The sequence below is a fragment of the Abramis brama genome (genome assembly GCF_963993115.1).
Source record: "Abramis brama genome assembly, chromosome: 12".
In the NCBI taxonomy this organism is placed as follows: Eukaryota; Metazoa; Chordata; class Actinopteri; order Cypriniformes; family Leuciscidae; genus Abramis; species Abramis brama.
This window is the reverse complement of record NC_139974.1, coordinates 21,174,363-21,189,074: the sequence shown is the minus strand read 5'-3', so window position 1 is coordinate 21,189,074 and position 14,712 is coordinate 21,174,363. Positions and strand designations below refer to the sequence as shown.

General features: G+C 39.6%; 2 protein-coding genes across 16 annotated transcripts in view; one reads left to right on the top strand and one right to left on the bottom strand.

Annotated features, from left to right (window-relative positions):
• thrb (thyroid hormone receptor beta) overlaps positions 1-14,712 on the bottom strand; it is a 519,521-nt gene that overhangs the window by 178,108 nt on the left and 326,701 nt on the right. The window lies entirely within an intron of this gene.
• The window catches only part of LOC311094232 (uncharacterized protein), a 184,497-nt gene that overhangs the window by 135,652 nt on the left and 34,133 nt on the right, over positions 1-14,712 (top strand). The window lies entirely within an intron of this gene.

The window sequence follows — 14,712 nt, the reverse complement described above, 5'->3', positions numbered from 1 at the left end:
TGAGTCGATTTATATCCAATTTTCCCAGATCAGCCATTTTGGCTGTCGGCCATTTTGAATTTTGTGCTAAAATGCTGTATTTTAAGAACCCATTAACGGATTGTTACGAAACTTGGTATGGGTCATCAGCACAATGCCTTGAAGTAGCGTGAAAAGTTTCGAGACAGCGCCTCCTAGTGGTCAAAAGTTATAACAAAATTTACAAAAAGGCTAATAACTTTTGAATAAATCTGGCTATTGAAATGGCACTGATCTTAATAGATTCGTTGGGTCAAGCCGAGAACATAGATACCAAGTTTACCTTATTTGGCCGAACTTCCTGTCCGCCATTCTTGATTTTCATTCAAAACCTACTTTTTCGAACTCCTCCTAGACCGTTTGTCCGATTTTCACCAAAATCGAATCGTATCATCTCCAGACCGTGCTGACTAAAAGTTATGGATTTCGTGTCGATAGACGAAACCGTTTTCGTATAGCGCAACAGCAAAGTTGAGGCATGATGCCAAAAGGACTATTCAGGCTTTATCTCTGCAATGCCTTGACATATTGACACCAAACTTTGTATGTGTCATTGTCACTTCTCTCTGACCACATCACATCAGTTTCGTAACTGTGGTCGAAAGTGATAATCAATTAAATCATATTTTGTATTACTGTTTATGTGATTTTACAGCCATTTCGCCTAAAATCCTCTTTAAATGTCTTTAATTGCTCATTGTTGCAGTTGGTCTGACACCTTCAGCCATGTTGGCATATCCTGTCATCTGCTTGCGCTTGGCCCCGATAATTGCTGCTTGCAGCTATATTTATTATTATTATTCTTCCGCCATGGGAGTCTATGGCAGCCCATAGAACCGATTGCGGGAAAGTTGTTTTGGTTTGACATTCTGATAGAGGACCGTCTCAACATTAAATACACCAATTTTGGTGTTTCTAAGTCATTCCCTCTAGCGCCACCACCTGTCCAAAGTTTCACTTTTATTTTGCTAATAACTTTTGAACCGTAAGGCCAATCAGCGAAATTCTTTTTTCCTCTGATTCCTGAGCTCATGGCAATTCGATTGCACCCTATGACGTCATTTGCCGTCATAAAAATATGGCCGCCATCTTGAATTTTCAAAAAAAGCTACTTTTTCGAACTCGTCCTAGACGGTTTGTCCGATTTGCACGAAAATTGAACCAGATCATCTTCAGGTAGTGCTGACAAAAAGTTATGGAATTCAAATGGATTCGTCAAACCGTTTTCAATAAACGCACAAATACATTTTACGTAGCGCTAGCAAAAACAGTCGTAAGGCCGTATCTCCGCAACGGTTTATCGTATTCAGACCAAACTTGGTACTTGTACTCACAAGCATGACCTGAGGCTACATACTGTGTTTCGGCGCAGCACCACCTACTGGTCCGGAGATATGAAAAATGGCTATTTTTGCTTATAACTTCTGAACAGTTTGTCCAAAAATCATACAATTGGTCTCGTTAGATTCAGGGCAACATGCCGAGTCGACTGATATCCAATTTGACCATATCGGTCATTTTGGCTGTCGGCCATTTTGAATTTTGTGCTAAAATTCTGTATTTTATGAACGCATGAACGGATTGTTACGAAATGTGGTATGGGTCATCAGCACAATGCCCTGAATGAGCCTGAGAAGTTTCGAAACAGCGCCACCTAGTGGTGAATTTTTTTTTTCAAATGCTTATAACTTTGGGTGTGGTCGACTTATTTTCACGAAACTCATCTTTTTAGACTCCTGAATCGTTGCCGAGTCCTACGATACCAAACATGCTAGGTTTCGCCTTACGGTTTGTGTAGCGTTGTGATTTAGCGCTTAAAAAACATTTGGCTATATCTTTGAAACCGCTAGTCCGATCGAGACGAAACCACCGTCAGAAGTTTGGAAACATAGGTCGATAGTTAACGCCAATGCCCAAATGCGAAAATATTGATGTTTAGGGGTACTAATTTCCAATCAAAGTCATGTGTCAGTCATTTTTTTCGTGTTTTTTCATATAAATGTCTATAACTCCGAAGCGAATTGAGATATTTTCACCAAAATTGACACACATATGTATGGGCTCACTCTGAGGACACGTAAAAAAAATTGTGGGACTGAGCCTCTTGGTGGCGCTATAATTGAACAAAATATGAAATTCCCATTGACTTCAATACAGTTTTGTGAAATAAAATGCTATACTAAACAAATGCATTGGTGTAATATTACGAAACTCAGATTGTGTCATCAGCACCATCCCCTGAAGGCAACCAAAATATTTCAAGACAGCGCCACCTAGTGGTCAAAAGTTATAACAAAATTTCCAAAAAGGCTAATAACTTTTGAATAAATCTGGCTATTGAAATTCCACGGTTCTTAATAGATTCCTTGGGTCAAGCCGAGAGCATAGATACCAAGTTTTCCTTATTTGGCCAAACTTCCTGTCCGCCATCTTGATTTTCATTCAAAACCTACTTTTTCGAACTCCTCCTAGACCGTTTGTCCGATTTTCACCAAAATCGAATCGTATCATCTCCAGACTGTGCCGACAAAAAGTTATGGATTTCGTGTCGATTGATGAAACCGTTTTCGTATAGCACAGCAGCAAAGTTGAGGCATGATGCCAAAATGACTATTCAGGCTTTATATCTGCAATGCCTCGACATATTGACACAAAACTTTGTATGTGTCACTGTCTACTTACTCTGACCACACCACATCAATTTTGTAACAGCGCCACCTTTTGGTCAAAAGTGACAATCCATTAAATCATATTTTGAATCACTTTTTACATGATTTTTCAGCCATTTCGCCTAAAATCCTCTTTAAATGTCTTTAATTGCTCATTGTTGCAGTTAGTCTGACACTTTCAGACATTTTGGCATGTCTTGTCGTCTTATTCTGCTTGGCCCCGGTAATTGCTGCTTGCAGCTATATTTAGGGGCCAAGCACCGAAGGTGCGGAGGCACCTATTGTATCTGTTCCGTTTCTTATTATTATTATTATTATTATTATTATTATTATTCTTCCGCCATGGGAGTCTATGGCAGCCCATAGAACCGATTGCGGGAAAGTTGTTTTGGTTTGACATTCTGATAGAGGACCGTCTCAACATTAAATACACCAATTTTGGTGTTTCTAAGTCATTCCCTCTAGCGCCACCACCTGTCCAAAGTTTCACTTTTATTTTGCTAATAACTTTTGAACCGTAAGGCCAATCAGCGAAATTCTTTTTTCCTCTGATTCCTGAGCTCATGGCGATTCGATTGCACCCTATGACGTCATTTGCCGTCATAAAAATATGGCCGCCATCTTGAATTTTCAAAAAAAGCTATTTTTTCGAACTCGTCCTAGACGGTTTGTCCGATTTGCACGAAAATTGAACCAGATCATCTTCAGGTAGTGCTGACAAAAAGTTATGGAATTCAAATGGATTCGTCAAACCGTTTTCAATAAACGCACAAATACATTTTACGTAGCGCTAGCAAAAACAGTCGTAAGGCCGTATCTCCGCAACGGTTTATCGTATTCAGACCAAACTTGGTACTTGTACTCACAAGCATGACCTGAGGCTACATGCTGTGTTTCGGCGCAGCGCCACCTACTGGTCCGGAGATATGAAAATGGCTATTTTTGCTTATAACTTCTGAACAGTTTGTCCAAAAATCATACAATTGGTCTCGTTAGATTCAGGGCAACATGCCGAGTCGACTGATATCCAATTTGACCATATCGGTCATTTTGGCTGTCGGCCATTTTGAATTTTGTGCTAAAATTCTGTATTTTATGAACGCATGAACGGATTGTTACGAAATGTGGTATGGGTCATCAGCACAATGCCCTGAATGAGCCTGAGAAGTTTCGAAACAGCGCCACCTAGTGGTGAATTTTTTTTTTCAAATGCTTATAACTTTGGGTGTGGTCGACTTATTTTCACGAAACTCATCTTTTTAGACTCCTGAATCGTTGCCGAGTCCTACGATACCAAACATGCTAGGTTTCGCCTTACGGTTTGTGTAGCGTTGTGATTTAGCGCTTAAAAAACATTTGGCTATATCTTTGAAACCGCTAGTCCGATCGAGACGAAACCACCGTCAGAAGTTTGGAAACATAGGTCGATAGCTATACACCAATGCCCAAATGCGAAAATATTGATGTTTAGGGGTACTAATTTCCAATCAAAGGCATGTGTCAGTCATTTTTTTCGTGTTTTTTCATATAAATGTCTATAACTCCGAAGCGAATTGAGATATTTTCACCAAAATTGACACACATATGTATGGGCTCACTCTGAGGACACGTAAAAAAAATTGTGGGACTGAGCCTCTTGGTGGCGCTATAATTGAACAAAATATGAAATTCCCATTGACTTCAATACAGTTTTGTGAAATAAAATGCTATACTAAACAAATGCATTGGTGTAATATTACGAAACTCAGATTGTGTCATCAGCACCATCCCCTGAAGGCAACCAAAATATTTCAAGACAGCGCCACCTAGTGGTCAAAAGTTATAACAAAATTTCCAAAAAGGCTACTAACTTTTGAATAAATCTGGCTATTGAAATGCCACGGGTCTTAATAGTCTCAAGTCTCAAGTCTCATTTATTTATATAGCCCTTTCTACTACGCCGTAGACCAAAGGACTGTACATCTAAAAACAAGAAAAACATACAAAAAAATCGAAATATGCAATGACAGAGTCAAGGATTAAAAGAAACAGAATACAAATACGTTTTCACACGAATTTTAAAAACATCAACTGACGGTGCAGATCTAATATCAGGGGGAAGAGCATTCCACAGTCTAGGGCCAACGACTGAAAAAGCTCGATCCCCTTTCGTTTTAAGACGAGTTCTTGGAACAAAAAGCAGTAAACAATTAAAGGACCTTTGAGATCTACCAGAGTTCATAAGCACCAAATCCTTGATATATTCCGGGGCCAACTCGTGAACAGCTTTATAAACATATAACAGATTAATAGATTCCTTGGGTCAAGCCGAGAACATAGATACCAAGTTTTCCTTATTTGGCCAAACTTCCTGTCCGCCATCTTGATTTTCATTCAAAACCTACTTTTTCGAACTCCTCCTAGACCGTTTGTCCGATTTTCACCAAAATCGAATCGTATCATCTCCAGACTGTGCCGACAAAAAGTTATGGATTTCGTGTCGATTGATGAAACCGTTTTTGTATAGCACAGCAGCAAAGTTGAGGCATGATGCCAAAATGACTATTCAGGCTTTATATCTGCAATGCCTCGACATATTGACACAAAACTTTGTATGTGTCACTGTCTCCTTACTCTGACCACACCACATCAATTTCGTAACAGCGCCACCTTTTGGTCAAAAGTGACAATCCATTAAATCATATTTTGAATCACTTTTTACATGATTTTTCAGCCATTTCGCCTAAAATCCTCTTTAAATGTCTTTAATTGCTCATTGTTGCAGTTGGTCTGACACTTTCAGACATGTTGGCATGTCTTGTCGTCTTATTCTGCTTGGCCCCGGTAATTGCTGCTTGCAGCTATATTTATTATTATTATTATTATTATTATTATTCTTCCGCCATGGGAGTCTATGGCAGCCCATAGAACCGATTGCGGGAAAGTTGTTTTGGTTTGACATTCTGATAGAGGACCGTCTCAACATTAAATACACCAATTTTGGTGTTTCTAAGTCATTCCCTCTAGCGCCACCACCTGTCCAAAGTTTCACTTTTATTTTGCTAATAACTTTTGAACCGTAAGGCCAATCAGCGAAATTCTTTTTTCCTCTGATTCCTGAGCTCATGGCGATTCGATTGCACCCTATGACGTCATTTGCCGTCATAAAAATATGGCCGCCATCTTGAATTTTCAAAAAAAGCTATTTTTTCGAACTCGTCCTAGACGGTTTGTCCGATTTGCACGAAAATTGAACCAGATCATCTTCAGGTAGTGCTGACAAAAAGTTATGGAATTCAAATGGATTCGTCAAACCGTTTTCGATAAACGCACAAATACATTTTACGTAGCGCTAGCAAAAACAGTCGTAAGGCCGTATCTCCGCAACGGTTTATCGTATTCAGACCAAACTTGGTACTTGTACTCACAAGCATGACCTGAGGCTACATGCTGTGTTTCGGCGCAGCGCCACCTACTGGTCCGGAGATATGAAAAATGGCTATTTTTGCTTATAACTTCTGAACAGTTTGTCCAAAATTCATACAATTGGTCTCGTTAGATTCAGGGCAACATGCCGAGTCGACTGATATCCAATTTTGCCATATCGGTCATTTTGGCTGTCGGCCATTTTGAATTTTGTGCTAAAATTCTGTATTTTATGAACGCATGAACGGATTGTTACGAAACGTGGTATGGGTCATCAGCACGATGCCCTGAATGAGCCTGAGAAGTTTCGAAACAGCGCCACCTAGTGGTGAATTTTTTTTTTCAAATGCTTATAACTTTGGGTGTGGTCGACTTATTTTCACGAAACTCATCTTTTTAGACTCCTGAATCGTTGCCGAGTCCTACGATACCAAACATGCTAGGTTTTGCATTACGGTTTGTGTAGCGTTGTGATTTAGCGCTTAAAAAACATTTGGCTATATCTTTGAAACCGCTAGTCCGATCGAGACGAAACCACCGTCAGAAGTTTGGAAACATAGGTCGATAGCTATACACCAATGCCCAAATGCGAAAATATTGATGTTTAGGGGTACTAATTTCCAATCAAAGTCATGTGTCAGTCATTTTTTTCGTGTTTTTCCATATAAATGTCTATAACTCCGAAGCGAATTGAGATATTTTCACCAAAATTGACACAAATATGTATGGGCTCACTCTGAGGACACGTAAAAAAAATTGTGGGACTGAGCCTCTTGGTGGCGCTATAATTGAACAAAATATGAAATTCCCATTGACTTCAATACAGTTTTGTGAAATAAAATGCTATACTAAACAAATGCATTGGTGTAATATTACGAAACTCAGATTGTGTCATCAGCACCATCCCCTGAAGGCAACCAAAATATTTCAAGACAGCGCCACCTAGTGGTCAAAAGTTATAACAACATTTCCAAAAAGGCTAATAACTTTTGAATAAATCTGGCTATTGAAATGGCACGGGTCTTAATAGATTCCTTGGGTCAAGCCGAGAACATAGATACCAAGTTTTCCTTATTTGGCCAAACTTCCTGTCCGCCATCTTGATTTTCATTCAAAACCTACTTTTTCGAACTCCTCCTAGACCGTTTGTCCGATTTTCACCAAAATCGAATCGTATCATCTCCAGACTGTGCCGACAAAAAGTTATGGATTTCGTGTCGATTGATGAAACCGTTTTCGTATAGCACAGCAGCAAAGTTGAGGCATGATGCCAAAATGACTATTCAGGCTTTATATCTGCAATGCCTCGACATATTGACACAAAACTTTGTATGTGTCACTGTCTCCTTACTCTGACCACACCACATCAATTTCGTAACAGCGCCACCTTTTGGTCAAAAGTAACAATCCATTAAATCATATTTTGAATCACTTTTTACATGATTTTTCAGCCATTTCGCCTAAAATCCTCTTTAAATGTCTTTAATTGCTCATTGTTGCAGTTGGTCTGACACTTTCAGACATGTTGGCATGTCTTGTCGTCTTATTCTGCTTGGCCCCGGTAATTGCTGCTTGCAGCTATATTTATTCTTCTTCTTCTTCTTCTTCTTCTTCTTCCGCCATGGGAGTCTATGGCAGCCCATAGAACCGATTGCGGGAAAGTTGTTTTGGTTTGACATTCTGATAGAGGACCGTCTCAACATTAAATACACCAATTTTGGTGTTTCTAAGTCATTCCCTCTAGCGCCACCACCTGTCCAAAGTTTCACTTTTATTTTGCTAATAACTTTTGAACCGTAAGGCCAATCAGCGAAATTCTTTTTTCCTCTGATTCCTGAGCTCATGGCGATTCGATTGCACCCTATGACGTCATTTGCCGTCATAAAAATATGGCCAACATCTTGAATTTTCAAAAAAAGCTACTTTTTCGAACTCGTCCTAGACGGTTTGTCCGATTTGCACGAAAATTGAACCAGATCATCTTCAGGTAGTGCTGACAAAAAGTTATGGAATTCAAATGGATTCGTCAAACCGTTTTCAATAAACGCACAAATACATTTTACGTAGCGCTAGCAAAAACAGTCGTAAGGCCGTATCTCCGCAACGGTTTATCGTATTCAGACCAAACTTGGTACTTGTACTCACAAGCATGACCTGAGGCTACATGCTGTGTTTCGGCGCAGCGCCACCTACTGGTCCGGAGATATGAAAAATGGCTATTTTTGCTTATAACTTCTGAACAGTTTGTCCAAAAATCATACAATTGGTCTCGTTAGATTCAGGGCAACATGCCGAGTCGACTGATATCCAATTTGACCATATCGGTCATTTTGGCTGTCGGCCATTTTGAATTTTGTGCTAAAATTCTGTATTTTATGAACGCATGAACGGATTGTTACGAAATGTGGTATGGGTCATCAGCACAATGCCCTGAATGAGCCTGAGAAGTTTCGAAACAGCGCCACCTAGTGGTGAATTTTTTTTTTCAAATGCTTATAACTTTGGGTGTGGTCGACTTATTTTCACGAAACTCATCTTTTTAGACTCCTGAATCGTTGCCGAGTCCTACGATACCAAACATGCTAGGTTTCGCCTTACGGTTTGTGTAGCGTTGTGATTTAGCGCTTAAAAAACATTTGGCTATATCTTTGAAACCGCTAGTCCGATCGAGACGAAACCACCGTCAGAAGTTTGGAAACATAGGTCGATAGCTATACGCCAATGCCCAAATGCGAAAATATTGATGTTTAGGGGTACTAATTTCCAATCAAAGTCATGTGTCAGTCATTTTTTTCGTGTTTTTTCATATAAATGTCTATAACTCCGAAGCGAATTGAGATATTTTCACCAAAATTGACACACATATGTATGGGCTCACTCTGAGGACACGTAAAAAAAATTGTGGGACTGAGCCTCTTGGTGGCGCTATAATTGAACAAAATATGAAATTCCCATTGACTTCAATACAGTTTTGTGAAATAAAATGCTATACTAAACAAATGCATTGGTGTAATATTACGAAACTCAGATTGTGTCATCAGCACCATCCCCTGAAGGCAACCAAAATATTTCAAGACAGCGCCACCTAGTGGTCAAAAGTTATAACAAAATTTCCAAAAAGGCTAATAACTTTTGAATAAATCTGGCTATTGAAATGCCACGGGTCTTAATAGATTCCTTGGGTCAAGCCGAGAACATAGATACCAAGTTTTCCTTATTTGGCCAAACTTCCTGTCCGCCATCTTGATTTTCATTCAAAACCTACTTTTTCGAACTCCTCCTAGACCGTTTGTCCGATTTTCACCAAAATCGAATCGTATCATCTCCAGACCGTGCCGACTAAAAGTTATGGATTTTGTGTCGATAGACGAAACCGTTTTCGTATAGCGCAGCAGCAAAGTTGAGGCATGATGCTAATAGCACTAATTAAGGCTTTATCTCTGCAATGCCTTGACATATTGACACCAAACTTTGTATGTGTCATTGTAACTTCACTCTGACCACATCACATCAGTTTTGTAACTGCGCCACCTATTGGTCGAAAGTGATAATCCATCAAATCATATTTTTAATTATTGTTTCTATGATTTTTCAGGCATTTTGCCTAAAATCCTCTTTAAATGTCTTTATTGCTCATTGTTGCAGTTGGTCTGACACTTTCAGACATGTTGGCATGTCTTGTCGTCTTATTCTGCTTGGCCCCGGTAATGGCTGCTTGCAGCTATATTTATTATTATTATTCTTCTTCCGCCATGGGAGTCTATGGCAGCCCATAGAACCGATTGCGGGAAAGTTATGAAATTTGGCACAATGATAGAGGACAGTCCAAAAAGTCACCATACCAAATTTGGTGTCTTAAAACCAATCCCTCTAGCGCCACCAACTGTCCAAAATTTCACTTTTATTTTGCTAATAACTTTTGAACCGTTTGGCCAATCAACAAAATTCTTTTTTCCTCTGATTCCCGAGCTCATGCCGATTCGATTGCACCCTATGACGTCATTTTTCGGCTTATAAATATGGCCGCCATTTTTAATGGGCTGAAAAAGCTACTTTTTCGAACTCGTCCTAGACGGTTTGTCCGATTTGCACGAAAATTGAACCAGATCATCTTCAGGCAGTGCTGACCAAAAGTTATGGAATTCAAATTGATTCGTCAAACCGTTTTTGATAAACGCACGAATACATTTTACGTAGCCCTAGCAAAAACAGTCGTAAGGCTGTATCTCCGCAACGGTTTATCGTATTCAGACCAAACTTGGTACATATACTCACAAGCATGACCTGAGGCTACATGCTGCGTTTCGGCGCAGCGCCACCTACTGGTCCGGAGATATGAAAAATGGATATTTTTGCTTATAACTTCTGAACAGTTTGTCCAAAAATCATAAAATTGGTCTTGATAGATTCAGGACGACATGCCGAGTCGACTGATATCCAATTTTGCCATATCGGCCATTTTGACTGTCGGCCATTTTGAATTTTGTGCTAAAATGCTGTATTTTAACAACGCATGAACAGATTGTTACGAAACTTGGTATGGGTCATCAACACGATGTCCTGAAGGAGTGTGAGAAGTTTCGTAACAGCGCCACCTAGTGGTGAATTTTTTTTTTCAAAAGCTTATAACTTTGGGTGTGATCGACTTATTTTCACGAAACTCATCTCATTGGACTCCTGAATCGTTGCCGAGTCCAACGATACCAAACATGTTAGGTTTCGCCTAACGGTTTGTGTAGCGTTGTGATTTAGCGCTTAAAAAACATTTGGCTATATCTTCGAAACCGCTTGTCCGATCGAGACGAAACCACCGTCAGAAGTTTGGAAACATAGGTCGATAGCTATACGCCAATGCCCAAATGCGAAAATATTGATGTTTAGGGGTAGTAATATTCAATCAAAGTCATGTGTCAGTCATTTTTTTCGTGTTTTTTCATATAAATGTCTATAACTCCGAAGCAAATTGAGATTTTTGCACCAAAATCGACACATATATGTATGGGCTCACTCTGAGGACACATAAAAAAAATGGTGGGACTGAGCCTCTTGGTGGCGCTATAATAGAACAAAACATGAAATTCCCATTGACTTCAATGCAGTTTTGTGAAATAAAATGCTATACTAAACAAATGCATTGGTGTAATATTACGAAACTCAGAATGTGCCATCAGCACCATCCCCTGAAGGTACCCAAAATATTTCAAGACAGCGCCACCTAGTGGTCAAAAGTTATAACAACATTTCCAAAACTGCTAATAACTTTTGAATACATCGGCCTATGTAAATGCCACTGTTCTTAATAGATTCCTTGGGTCAAGCCGAGAACATAGATACCAAATTTTCCTTATTTGGTCAAACTTCTTGTCCGCCATCTTGATTTTCATTCAAAACCTACTTTTTCGAACTCCTCCTAGACCGTTTGTCCGATTTTCACCAAAATCGAATCGTATCATCTCCAGACCGTGCCGACTAAAAGTTATGGATTTCGTGTCGATAGACGAAACCGTTTTCGTATAGCGCAGCAGCAAAGTTGAGGCATGATGCTAATAGCATTAATTAAGGCTTTATCTCTGCAATGCCTTGACATATTGACACCAAACTTTGTATGTGTCATTGTAACTTCACTCTGACCACATCACATCAGTTTTGTAACTGCGCCACCTATTGGTCGAAAGTGATAATCCATCAAATCATATTTTTAATTATTGTTTCTATGATTTTTCAGGCATTTTGCCTAAAATCCTCTTTAAATGTCTTTAATTGCTCATTGTTGCAGTTGGTCTGACACTTTCAGACATGTCGGCATGTCTTGTCGTCTTATTGTGCTTGGCCCCGGTAATGGCTGCTTGCAGCTATATTTCTTCTTCTTCTTCTTCTTCCGCCATGGGAGTCTATGGCAGCCCATAGAACCGATTGCGGGAAACTTGTTTTGGTTTGACATTCTGATAGAGGACCGTCTCAACATTAAATACACCAATTTTGGTGTTTCTAAGTCATTCCCTCTAGCGCCACCACCTGTCCAAAGTTTCACTTTTATTTTGCTAATAACTTTTGAACCGTAAGGCTAATCAGCGAAATTCTTTTTTCCTCTGATTCCTGAGCTCATGACGATTCGATTGCACCCTATGACGTCATTTGCCGTCATAAAAATATGGCAACCATCTTGAATTTTCAAAAAAAGCTACTTTTTCGAACTCGTCCTAGACGGTTTGTCCGATTTGCACGAAAATTGAACCAGATCATCTTCAGGTAGTGCTGACAAAAAGTTATGGAATTCAAATGGATTCGTCAAACCGTTTTCGATAAACGCACGAATACATTTTACGTAGCGCCTGCAAAAACAGTCGTAAGGCCGTATCTCCGCAACGGTTTATCGTATTCAGACCAAACTTGGTACTTGTACTCACAAGCATGACCTGAGGCTACATGCTGTGTTTCGGCGCAGCGCCACCTACTGGTCCGGAGATATGAAAAATGGCTATTTTTGCTTATAACTTCTGAACAGTTTGTCCAAAAATCATACAATTGGTCTCGTTAGATTCAGGGCAACATGCCGAGTCGACTGATATCCAATTTTGCCATATCGGTCATTTTGGCTGTCGGCCATTTTGAATTTTGTGCTAAAATTCTGTATTTTATGAACGCATGAACGGATTGTTACGAAACGTGGTATGGGTCATCAGCACGATGCCCTGAATGAGCCTGAGAAGTTTCGAAACAGCGCCACCTAGTGGTGAATATTTTTTTTCAAATGCTTATAACTTTGGGTGTGGTCGACTTATTTTCACGAAACTCATCTTTTTAGACTCCTGAATCGTTGCCGAGTCCTACGATACCAAACATGCTAGGTTTCGCATTACGGTTTGTGTAGCGTTGTGATTTAGCGCTTAAAAAACATTTGGCTATATCTTTGAAACCGCTAGTCCGATCGAGACGAAACCACCGTCAGAAGTTTGGAAACATAGGTCGATAGCTATACGCCAATGCCCAAATGCGAAAATATTGATGTTTAGGGGTACTAATTTCCAATCAAAGTCATGTGTCAGTCATTTTTTTCGTGTTTTTTCATATAAATGTCTATAACTCCGAAGCGAATTGAGATATTTTCACCAAAATTGACACACATATGTATGGGCTCACTCTGAGGACACGTAAAAAAAATTGTGGGACTGAGCCTCTTGGTGGCGCTATAATTGAACAAAATATGAAATTCCCATTGACTTCAATACAGTTTTGTGAAATAAAATGCTATACTAAACAAATGCATTGGTGTAATATTACGAAACTCAGATTGTGTCATCAGCACCATCCCCTGAAGGCAACCAAAATATTTCAAGACAGCGCCACCTAGTGGTCAAAAGTTATAACAACATTTCCAAAAAGGCTAATAACTTTTGAATAAATCTGGCTATTGAAATGCCACGGGTCTTAATAGATTCCTTGGGTCAAGCCGAGAACATAGATACCAAGTTTTCCTTATTTGGCCAAACTTCCTGTCCGCCATCTTGATTTTCATTCAAAACCTACTTTTTCGAACTCCTCCTAGACCGTTTGTCCGATTTTCACCAAAATCGAATCGTATCATCTCCAGACTGTGCCGACAAAAAGTTATGGATTTCGTGTCGATTGATGAAACCGTTTTCGTATAGCACAGCAGCAAAGTTGAGGCATGATGCCAAAATGACTATTCAGGCTTTATATCTGCAATGCCTCGACATATTGACACAAAACTTTGTATGTGTCACTGTCTCCTTACTCTGACCACACCACATCAATTTCGTAACAGCGCCACCTTTTGGTCAAAAGTGACAATCCATTAAATCATATTTTGAATCACTTTTTACATGATTTTTCAGCCATTTCGCCTAAAATCCTCTTTAAATGTCTTTAATTGCTCATTGTTGCAGTTGGTCTGACACTTTCAGACATGTTGGCATGTCTTGTCGTCTTATTCTGCTTGGCCCCGGTAATTGCTGCTTGCAGCTATATTTATTATTATTATTATTCTTCTTCCGACTGGGCGTCTATGGCAGCCCATAGAACCGATTGCGGGAAAGTTGTTTTGGTTTGACATTCTGATAGAGGACAGTCCCAACATTAAATACACCAATTTTTGTGTTTCTAAGTCATTCCCTCTAGCGCCACCACCTGTCCAAAGTTTCACTTTTATTTTGCTAATAACTTTTGAACCGTAAGGCCAATCAACAAAATTCTTTTTTCCTCTTATTTCTGAGCTCATGCCGATTCGATTGCACCATATGACGTCATTTTCCGTCATATAAATATGGCCGCCATTTTGAATTTTCTGAAAAAGCTACTTTTTCGAACTCGTCCTAGACGGTTTGTCCGATTTGCACGAAAATTGAACCAGATCATCTTCAGGCAGTGTTGACCAAAAGTTATGGAATTCAAATTGATTCGTCAAACCGTTTTCGATAAACGCACGAATACATTTTACGTAGCGCTAGCAAAAACAGTCGTAAGGCTGTATCTCCGCAAAGGTTTATCGTATTCAGACCAAACTTGGTACATGTACTCACAAGCATGACCTGAGGCTACATGCTGCGTTTCGGCGCAGCGCCACCTACTGGTCCGGAGATATGAAAACTGGCTATTTTTG